This window comes from Sminthopsis crassicaudata, chromosome 5, assembly GCF_048593235.1.
Source record: "Sminthopsis crassicaudata isolate SCR6 chromosome 5, ASM4859323v1, whole genome shotgun sequence".
NCBI lineage: Eukaryota > Metazoa > Chordata > Mammalia > Dasyuromorphia > Dasyuridae > Sminthopsis > Sminthopsis crassicaudata.
Window position 1 is genome coordinate 28,302,132 of NC_133621.1, and position 10,868 is coordinate 28,312,999.

A 10,868-nucleotide genomic window follows, 5' to 3' on the forward strand; every position below is an offset into this window, starting at 1 on the left:
AGCATCCCTAATCTACCCACCTTTTGGCTATGAAAGCAATTTTCCTAAAGCACGAGTCCTTCCCTCCCAAATGAGTATATTCTAGTACCTTCTTGTTGCTTCCAGGAGCAAATCCCAAATGCTGTTTGATTTTCAAGGCCTTCATAACCTTTCCAAGGTTTCTGACACCATACTCCCTGACAGATTTTTAGTCCAGTGACACTAGATTCCTGGTTCTTCCATGAACAGCATACTCCATCTCTGGGTCTTTTCTCTTGCTCACCCCCATTCCTGGAGCACTATCCTTTCTTTGCTGCAACTACTGATCATCCTATTTTCCTAAAAGTTCTGGTTTCTGCGGGAAGCCTGAAGAAATCCTTTGTAATACTAGGGCCTTCCTTCTTTTATTTATTTTACTTATTTATATATCTTTATTATATATTTCCTATTTTCTATATGTTTCCTAACTGTTCCTATTATGTTTTATAGGTTTTGTTTGCATGTTGTCTTCAACATTAGATTATAAACTATTTGAGCATAGGGCCTGTTTTTTGTCTCTTTTTGTATCCCCAGGACTTAGCACAGTGCCTGGGAACACAGTAGGTACTTAATAAATGTTGATTGTCTGGTTAATTCTTACAAATAATCCTCTTATTCCACAAACCTCAGTTTTTATTTTCTGGACATTCTCATTTTTCAGTGTCTTTCCTAGAAGGTGATACCCAGAACTGAACACAGTATTCAAGATTTGGTTTGACTAGGACAGAATATAGTGGGACTTGTATTTTAGTTTGGGACACAATACTTTTCTTCATGAAGCCTATATTTGCATAATTTTTTTGGCTCTAAATGTGTCCAGGGATGGTTTTTATAGCTGTTCACCAAGAACTGGTAGACTTTGCCTCCACTGAACAATAAGTCCATTATAAAGACAAGGACAATTACAATCTTGCTCTAATGCTTCATTTTGTTGTCAGGGTGACCCTGTATTCTTTAAAACCATGCCTTTTGTTTTTATATCCACAATCATTTCTGAATATTTCTCTTCTCCCCAAAACAACATTAAACCATTCCCATTGACAAAGAAAAATAATTAACTGAAACCCACCAATGCAATAATTTTTTGGTCTGATAATATATATTCTGTATCTTCTAATTCTTTGTTGACAGCAGGGAGGTGTTTCCTGATCTCTTCTTTCGCACTGAGATTTATTAATACAATTAGATTTTAACCTTTTTTTGTATTCTTTTATATTTATATTATTGTAGTTATTAGTGTACTGTCTTCTTGGTTTTATTTACTCCAGTCTGCATCAGTTGATATGTTTTCCTATATGTCTCTAAAATTCTAATGTTTATCCTTTAATAATGCATGACTTTTATTTTTATTTATTCATTGTCTCTTTTGTCTTTTTATTTTTGTCATTTATTTTTTGTTTCTTACTTTGTTTCTACTTCTTTGCTACTACTAAAAATGATGACCCTAAAATGATGTCTAAGTGACCTTTGCTCACTGGGTTATATGCTTAGGAGTAGCATTCCTGGGTTTAATAATATGAACATTTAATTCCCTCTTCTCACTTGACTCCATATTAGTTTCCAGATTAGTCACCAAGATTGTATTAGTATTCTCATTCTTGCCTCAGTTCTCCATTCTTTACCATTTCTCTTTTTTGTCATATTTACTAATTTGTTGTGTTGCTGTGTTCCCAGAAAAAAAAAAAAAGCCAGGGGAAGAATGACAGGCTTTGGTTGTGGTTTTCTACACAGAAGAACTGTATGTCTGTAAGAGGCTGACAAATTTAGCTAAATTCAGAAAGCATCATTAAGAGTGATGATCTGGCACAATCTGATAAAAAGGTGACTTCTGTTGGCAATGAGAATGGAGAGGGTGGAATCTAGAAAGTCTTTATGAGGAAAGTAGCATTTTTGAAGGATGTGTAGAATATCAGTGAGTTGAGTTATTAAACTGTCATGAATTTTTTAATCCTTAGGACTTCTTAAAGACCATCAATTGGGGTAGGGGTTTCACTCTACATCAGTGGAGGGATAGAAATACAGATTATGGAAATAATTTAATACTGAGAAAATACTTTAGTAAAAGCAAAAAGGTTGATTTAGATCAATGGTCCTCAAACTTTTTAAATAGGGGCCAGTTCATTGTCCTTCAGACTGTTGGAGGGCTGGACTACAGTAAAAACAAAAGCTCACGCTCTGTCTCTGCTCCTCAGCCCATTTGCCATAACCTGGTGGGCCACATCTGGCCCGCGGGCCATAGTTTGAGAACCCCTGGTTTAGATGATGTCTATTATTATTATTATTATTTTTATAACTTTAGGGCTATGATCTTAAAATTCTCTCTTTCAGAAAAAGAAGGGGGTTAATCTTTATGGCTTCAAAAATCTGTGGGTCTATAATTCAATCATTAGCATAAGTTGGATGACCAGAAATTTGGAAAGACTATGGGGAGAGAGATTTCATTTGGGTGATTATCTGAGCTGAACTCTATCAAAAGAAGAAATTTAGTCAAAGATACATATGAGTGATCTTCTCTCTTTAAATAGCTCTCCTTCTTCTCTTCCAAACCAAGTTCAGTTAGATATATAAAAGACTGAAGAATATTAAAGTAAGGTGAAAATTAACCAATTTGGATTTCATTGCTTTGGTATTTGAAAGATCTGCAACTTTATCAGTGTGCCTGTTCCCTCCATGCTTGCACATTATAGTCCCTTCTCATGAATTGCTGTAGTTGAAAAAAATCCCTCATTCTTCAGGAAACCTGATGATAAATTCCCCAGAACTTCTATAGATAACAGAGTTAGAGCTCAGCACTTGGACTTGTGCCTTAAACTTGAAGGGAACTTCATTTATTATTTAATATGCTCAGATGGGAAAATTTGCACAAAATCAGAGTCAATGTACATCACAATGAGGAGTCACTGGATAATATTAATGAGCACAAATAGTGTAAATCAGGGATTCTTAAGCTCTTTGTGTCATGGACACCTTTGGAGGACTAATGAACTCTATGGACCTCTTAACATAATCATTTTCACCACCACCAGTACCACCATCACCACTATCATCATCATCATTATCACCATCATTATCATAGCTATAAATGACATAATACTTTAATTCTGTGAGAGTTTTATACATATCTCATTTTATCTTCACAGAAATCCTGGGAACTAGGAATGATTATCACTCCCATTTAACAGATGAAAAATAGTAAGGCTGCAGAAGTTAATGACTTGCCCAGGGTCACATAGCTAGTATATATCTGAGGCCCAATTTGCATTGAAATGCTCCTGACTCTAGGCCCTATGCCCTATTGCTGTACCACCCGGATGCTTCTACATTCTATTAGAATAGAAATTACTTGGATCAGGGGGTCTCTTTTTAGTTTCCATGCTTGCGTCCCACCTTTCCATTGCACCATCTGGTTGCCTCATGGTAAATGCTTTTAAAAGTTTATTATTACATATATATTATATTGAAATATAGTCATTAAATATATATTTTTAAATGTCCAAATGTCCTGGATGAAGAACCCTTGTTTAAACAAATAAATATATGAATAATATAAAATAGTACATTTGTAAATACAAAGATGAGAACCTGAAAAAAAGAATCTCTGGAAGATGTGACAGTGCTCTCCCTGGATCTTATGCAGTCCTTTGCAAGGAGAATTTAGTGCTTGTTTATTGTATTTGTTATCGCTTAGATGAAAAGATAGTAGAACAAGATGGGGAAGGGGGAGGATCAGTGACCTCATTAAAACTCTAGTTTCTTAATAAGGAAATGAGCTTGGGGCTACAGGTAGGCAGCATGCTTGCTCCATATCAAACTTAAGTGGCATTTGAGACAACAGACTGTTTTTGTGCCCCATTTCCCTAAATAGATCATGAAAACCAATCCAGCCTACTCAAAGGAAGAAGGCTGATTAGAGGGAGGGGCTGGGATTTCAGCTCTTCCATTTCATTAATTCTTTCACAGATTCATTCTTTTAACGAGGATTTATTGAATGACTTCCATTTGTATACCTCTGAAGACCTGGTACCAGGGTTCTCCCGACCCCAAGAATCCCGTGAAGTCTACTATTCTTGGCCTTAACTAGGCTTTGCTATTAGCTCTTGGATAGGTAACAAACCTCTGAGCTCTGGGATAGGCAGGTTTTTGTAGGTCTACCACAGACCAAGTCCAGAGCCAATCACTTCTTGTAAACAAGGTACAGTATTTTCAATTTTATCAATACATTGAAGCCAAGTTTTAGTCTTAATCGTCTGCTGCATATTTCAATATTTCAATGATAAAACAATAAGCATTTGTTAAGTGCCTATTATGTGATAGCCATGGTGCTAAGTACCTGGGATATAAAGACAAAAGTAAGACAATCTCTGCCTTGAAGAGCTTATATTTTATTGAGGAAAGCAATATATGCATGGGGTAGCTAGATGGAGCCATGGTGCACAGAGCACAAATTTCACATGTGCCATGTTTTCTCACCTTCAAAACATCTGCTCACATTGTTATCAACATCAGAAAGAGCTCAACTCCCTCTCGGTGCAACAACTCAATCTACTGAAATCCAACCCAATTTTCAAAGTACAGTTCAGTCATCACACCTCCAAGAAGACTTTCCTAAGTCCCCTGCAAGCAGAAATTATCTTTTCTTCTTTTAGATTACTCACATATCCCACTTTCTGCAAGAAATCTTTCCTGCTCTTCTCTCATTGTTCTTGCCTTCTCCATGGAATTACTATTCATTTATTTGATTTATGTCTTGCATGCATGTAGTTGTTGTCTACAATATGAAATGAGATCTCTTTGGTTTAATTTATATCTCCAGTACTTTGTTTGATAAACTATCTAGAAGGTCACGAATGACTTAATTGTTAAATTAAGTTATTTTTCTCCATTTCCATCCCCCTCAATTTTTCTGGGACATTAGATACTGTGACTCACCCTATCCTTTTGTATACTCTCTTGCTTCAGTGATTATATGCTCTTCTGGTTCTTTTTGTCACCTTTCTAAATGTTGTCTCTGTTTCTTTTTGAATGATTATAGAAAACATTATATAAATGGAAGTATAAAAGTATTCTTACAATAGCTATTATTCTTACTCTTAATTGTAGAAGTGGTTGAAGTCCTCATTTTCTTTATCTTCACTGATACGATTTCACTTGCCTAGAATGCCCTCCCTCCCCATATCTATCCTTTTTAGTCCTACCCCTTTTTCAAGAAGTGGAAAAACATAAAGGATGAGGGAAAAGAAAGAGTTAAAGGGTTCCAAGGTTATGGTCCTGGGGGTAATGGGAAGGAAGACAGTTCTGTGAATCAAAATAGAGAAAATGGGGAAAGGAAGATTTAGGGAAGAAATGATGAAGCTACCTTCAGACACTTTGATATGGAGATATCAGAATGCCATCAAGATGGGGATAATGGATAGTTAGAAATATTTATTAGACTATCACGATAGACTCATAGTAAAGATATGAATTTGTTCCCCTGCCCCCCCAAAAAAATTAGCCAATGTCATAAGAATAAACTATCAAGTGAAAATACATAGAGGAAGAGGAGAAGATCTAGGCTAGAGCCCTGGGGTTTATCTATCATACAGGATAGGGTATACAAGAATAAAAATACAGAGATAGGAAGATATATAACATAATAATGGAATGGGGAATCATCCCATTGGCTAGAGAATTGCATGTATGAAAGCAATGGTGGGAATTAAAACTGCAAAGGAGGGTTATGGTTCGATAATGGAATCCCCATGAGTATAAGGGATCTGGATTATTTATGGTGGCAGCAGTGGTAGCAGCAATAATGACATGAATGAGAGATACAACTAAGTGGATAGAAACCAGTGAGTTTGAGGATCACCTCCAGCAAATATTACCCTGGTGATATTTGACAAGACACAACTTCTCATTGCCCCCAGGAACCCTCTCAAACTGTAAATTCCAGAGAAGGTGCCAATTTGCTCACTCAACAGGGCAATGAAATCAAAGATCTAATGTTGAAAATTTAAAAAAAAAAAAAAAAAAAAAAAAGAAATGTCAAGGTGATATTACAGTAGAGATACTTACACCACCCTGGGTCAAGCTTATTACTAATTCTCAGGTGATTGCAGAAGCATTTCAATTCATCTTCCTGTCTCCAGTATCTTAATCCCGTCTGATCCATTCTGTACATTGATGATAGATTAATATTCCTAAAGCACAGCTCAATTCGAAGCATTCTTTTACTTAGGAACATAGATTTACAGTTGGAAGAAACTTTAGAAGTCTTCTAGTCCAACCCCATAATTTTATATATGAGGCCCAGAAAGGTTCTATGTTTTGCTTCACTAAGACTGCGAGCTCCTGGAGAATAAGAACTGTTGTTTTGCTTCATTTTTTTGTATCTTCAATACCTGGCCTAGTGCCTGACTTGTTGACTTGACTCAATGCAATTTGTTCAAAGTCACAAGGGTATTAAGTGGCAAATAGGGATTTAAAAGTAGATTCTCTCACTTCAGCCACAGCAGACTTTCCTCTCTAACGCTGCCTTCCAATGAGTCTGTCCTTGATTATCTTGGGGAAAGTATCCTGAATCTAGCTATAATCCCCTTGCCATGGTGGATTACTCTGTGAATCCTTGAAGATACTCCTTTCATGATTTCACTGGTATGACTTTTCCCTGCTTTCCTCTGGGACTTGGAGAATTTTCTGTTCACTTCTTAAGATCAAGCCCAGTTACTATGGTCTCTTGCCTTTTAGTTTTCATTTCTAAACTCAAGATGTTCTGCTTCAATTTCCCTGTTTTTGGTCTAATTATTGTTTCTTCTCTTACAATAAATAATCCTTCTGTTGACTTAGTTTTAATCAAAGGTCTGATCACTGTTGGTGCATCTTTACTCAAGGGTATATTCTTTAAGAAGCAATTATATCCAAAGTAGATTTATTTTTTAGCATGGAATTGACTCTGGAAGATAAGGATCTGGGTTCAAATATTGCTTATGACATATGTGACCTTGGACAAATCACTTATTCCCCATAAGTCTTCTTGCTTGAGGGCTAAAATCCTAAAGTTCTCACTTTTATCTTAGGGAATATATGTGATCTAAGAAAAATGACACATTGGAGAAAATGACTTTATATATATATATATATATAAGTATATATATATATATATATATATATATATATATATATATATATATATATATATATATACACACATATATACACACACACACACACACACACACACACATATATATATATATATATATATATATATATATACATGTTGTGTATGGAAATGTTCTAGGCAGAGATTTTAACCTTTTTTGTATCTTGGACCTAGGGTATACTGGTGTCAACTCATATTGGCTCATTAAAGTTGACTGTTAAATTTTCAGTGTGAAGATTTGTATCTTGGGAATAGGCAACTGCTATAAATCAAGGCTTTATTTATGACATTGTTGATCATCTGGACTTAAATGATGGGAAAAAATGTCAGAAATGCAGATTAAATTGAAAAGTGTGTGATGAGTATTTCTTCTCTCTCTCCCTCCAGAGAGTCAGTTGTTAAACATCTTTCAGCAGTCTGGCACAGCCAAGGGATCCCTTATTAAAACAATATTTTAAATACATAAAAATATATTAGATCATTTAAAATAGGTTATCAAAATAATTTTAGACATCTGCCATCTTCCAATTAAGAACTCCTCATTCAGGGAATAACAAGCATGCAGTGGTGGAGGTACTTCTAGTCTATCTGCATTTATGGACTTTTATTGATATAAAAATCAGCATAGAGAGAGTATTGACTGGAACTAGGAGAGATCTGGGATAGAATATCTCTTTTGACACTTCAAGATTGTGTGACCACTGACTCTCAGTTTTTGCACCTGAAAAAAAATGGGAATAATAGGATCGGCCTCTGTGGGTCTCAGGTGTAATACTGTATGTAAGGTGATTTGCAAATCTTAACAGAACTCTATGTAAGAGCCATCTCAAGGAAGCTGTTTCTTTGTCTTCCTAAACTAATCCAAACACTGAAAATGAGTGGGTCCATTTCCAAAGAAAGGACAAGTTAGAATTTTGTTTTTTTTTTCATATATTATTCTCACCCCTATTTTTGTTGGAAATTAGAAGAGAAAAAAGACAGAGAGTTTCAAGTCATTTTTTCCTGGTCCTGAAATCAGAATTGACTTGTTGAAAGGGATGATTTTCCTTTTTGTCTTTCAGTGTTTTGCACCCATCTTTTTATTGTTGTTTTTGTTCTTGTTGATGAGGTTATGGGGTTAAGTGACATGTCCAGAGTCACACAACTAATAAACATCTGAGGCTAGACTTGAATTCAGGTCTTCTACTTCAGAGCCCGTGTTCTATTGACTATGTACCTAGCTACCCCCACATCCATTTTCTCGTACAATTCTGAGAAGGGCTATGGCCTTATGAGATCTTTAGTGACTAATGAGGAAGTGAGCTTGAGTTTTCCATGTTATCCTTTAGGGAAGCAGCTAATTATATTGAAATTGAAAGAGGAGGGACATAATGCCATGGAACTAAATTTAAAGCTTATCTGTTATTTTCCCCCAGACTATTTTAGTCTCATCTATGCAGAGTTTGTATTTTTTCTTTAACATATGATTAGCATAGGTTATGTCAACAATCCTGGTAACAATGAGGTAGGAACAGGGAAACTAGTGTGGTGAATGATCTCAAGCATCACCTCCTCCAGTCACCTTATTTTACTGAAGAGGAAGTCAAAGTCTGGAGAAATGATATTATTATTGCATTTTGCACAGAGTCAAAATCTGCAGCCAGATCCTCTGTACTATGATGTCAATCTAGAATTTGGGCAACTCTACACCTGCGGGCATCCAGAGTTGGAGGAATTGCTGCCATTTCAGATCAGCCACTCTTCAGAACAAACCATTCTCCTTTTTCTTCATTATTGTTGACATTTTAAGAGATCAAAAGTTGTAAAGATCACTTTCCTTGTTTTTTTCAATATGCAAAGTTTTGGAAGATCTTTAGCAATTAGGAGAGTTTGGCAGAACCGGAGTCCCATCTGAATGGTTTTGAACACAAGTCTTCAGTTTTTTTTGTTCCTAGGATTTCTGATTTGCCTCGTTTTTGATGACAAAAGGAAGCTTGATTTTAAAGTTTAAATACTATGTGGAGCTTCAGACTAAGAGTTTCATTCTTCATTGGTGGATTACAGGTTTATGGCTCATAAATAAACTCAGTAAGGATAGCTAATGCCTAGGGAACAAGAGTGTAATACATCATTCACAAGTGCCCAGAAGTACTTTTCTATTGTTGTTAATACTCTTTTCCCCATCTTTGGATTAACTTTTTCATTTTTCATTTATCAAAACTAAAATTTGATTTTTTCTATCATTAGCACTTTAATCATTCCCTGATCTTAGAATCATAGAATCTTAGTGCTTAAGGGATCAAATGGACCTTAGAGGAAAATGAGGATCAAAAGGTGAAGAAATTTGTCCACAATCATATAATTAATGGTAGAACCATTCCTAAGAGCCAGGTCTTCTGGCTCCTAGAATATATAAATATATAGTCTACAAACAACTAGCTTTATAATAGTAATGCCATCTGTCTGCTTTTGTAAAGGATTTTTAAAATCTCCAAAGGTTAAGCATTGAGCCTGGCAACAAGAGTAATAAAATATGTTTATGTTTTTGTTGTTCTAGATTTAATTATCACTGTATGTGTCTGTGTTGATATTTTTAATAAGAATTATTTTCCAGTCATTCAATTATGTCTTTGTGACCATGGATGGACTACAGCATACCACTTCTACCCTCCACTCTCTCTAAAAGTCTGTCAAAGCTCATGTCCCTTGCTTCTATGATCTCTCTCTCTCTCTCTCTCTCTCTCTCTCTCTCTCTCTCTCTCTCTCTCTCTCTCTCTCTCTCTCTCCTCCTCTCTCTGTCTCTCTCTGTCTCTCTCTCTCTCTCTGTCTCTCTCTCTCTCTCTCTCTCTCTCTCTCCCTCCCTCCCTCCCTCTCTCTCTCTCTCTCTCTCTCTCTCTCTCTCTCTCTCTCTCTCTCTCTCTCTCTCTCTCTCTCTCTCTCTCTCTATCTATCTATCTATCTCATCCTCTGCCATCCTCTTCTACTTTGTCTTCAATTTCTCCCAATATTATGATCTTTTCCAATGAGTCCTATCTCCTTGCTGTCCGAGGGAATCTCAAAAGTCTTCCCCAGCACCACAATTCAAAAACATTAATTCTATGGCACTCAACTCTCACAGCTATATCTACTGAAAGAAAAAACCCAACAGCGCAGCTCTGACTATACTTTGTGGGTAAGCTGCTGGCTCTGCTTTTCAGTGTGCTGTTCAGATTTGTCATAGCTTTCCTTCCAAGGAGCAAGCATCTTTTCATATTGTGGCTACAATTGCCTTATGCGATGACTTTTGAGCCCAAAAATATAAAATTGGACATTACTTCCATTTCTGCTCTATTTCTCAGAAAGTAATGGGATTAGTTGTTATCTTTTTTTATGTTAAGCTTTTACCCTCATCAAGAGATTTTAATTCTTTACTTCTTGGCATCAGAGAACTATTATCTGCATCTTTGAAATTATTGATATTTCTCCAGGCAACTTTAATTCTGTCTGTTGATGTCTAGCCTGGCATTTCACACAGTGTACTCTGCATATAAGTTAAATAAGTAAAGTGAAAATATATAACCATGTTGTACTCCTTTTTCAATCTTAAATCAATCAATTGTTCCATTTTTAGTTGTAACTGTTGATGATGGTTCTCTAGTTCACATATACTTAGTACTTAGCACGGTGATGTAATGGTTCAACAGTTGGCACATGCTCAGGATGCTGCAGTGATGTAATTGTACTAAGA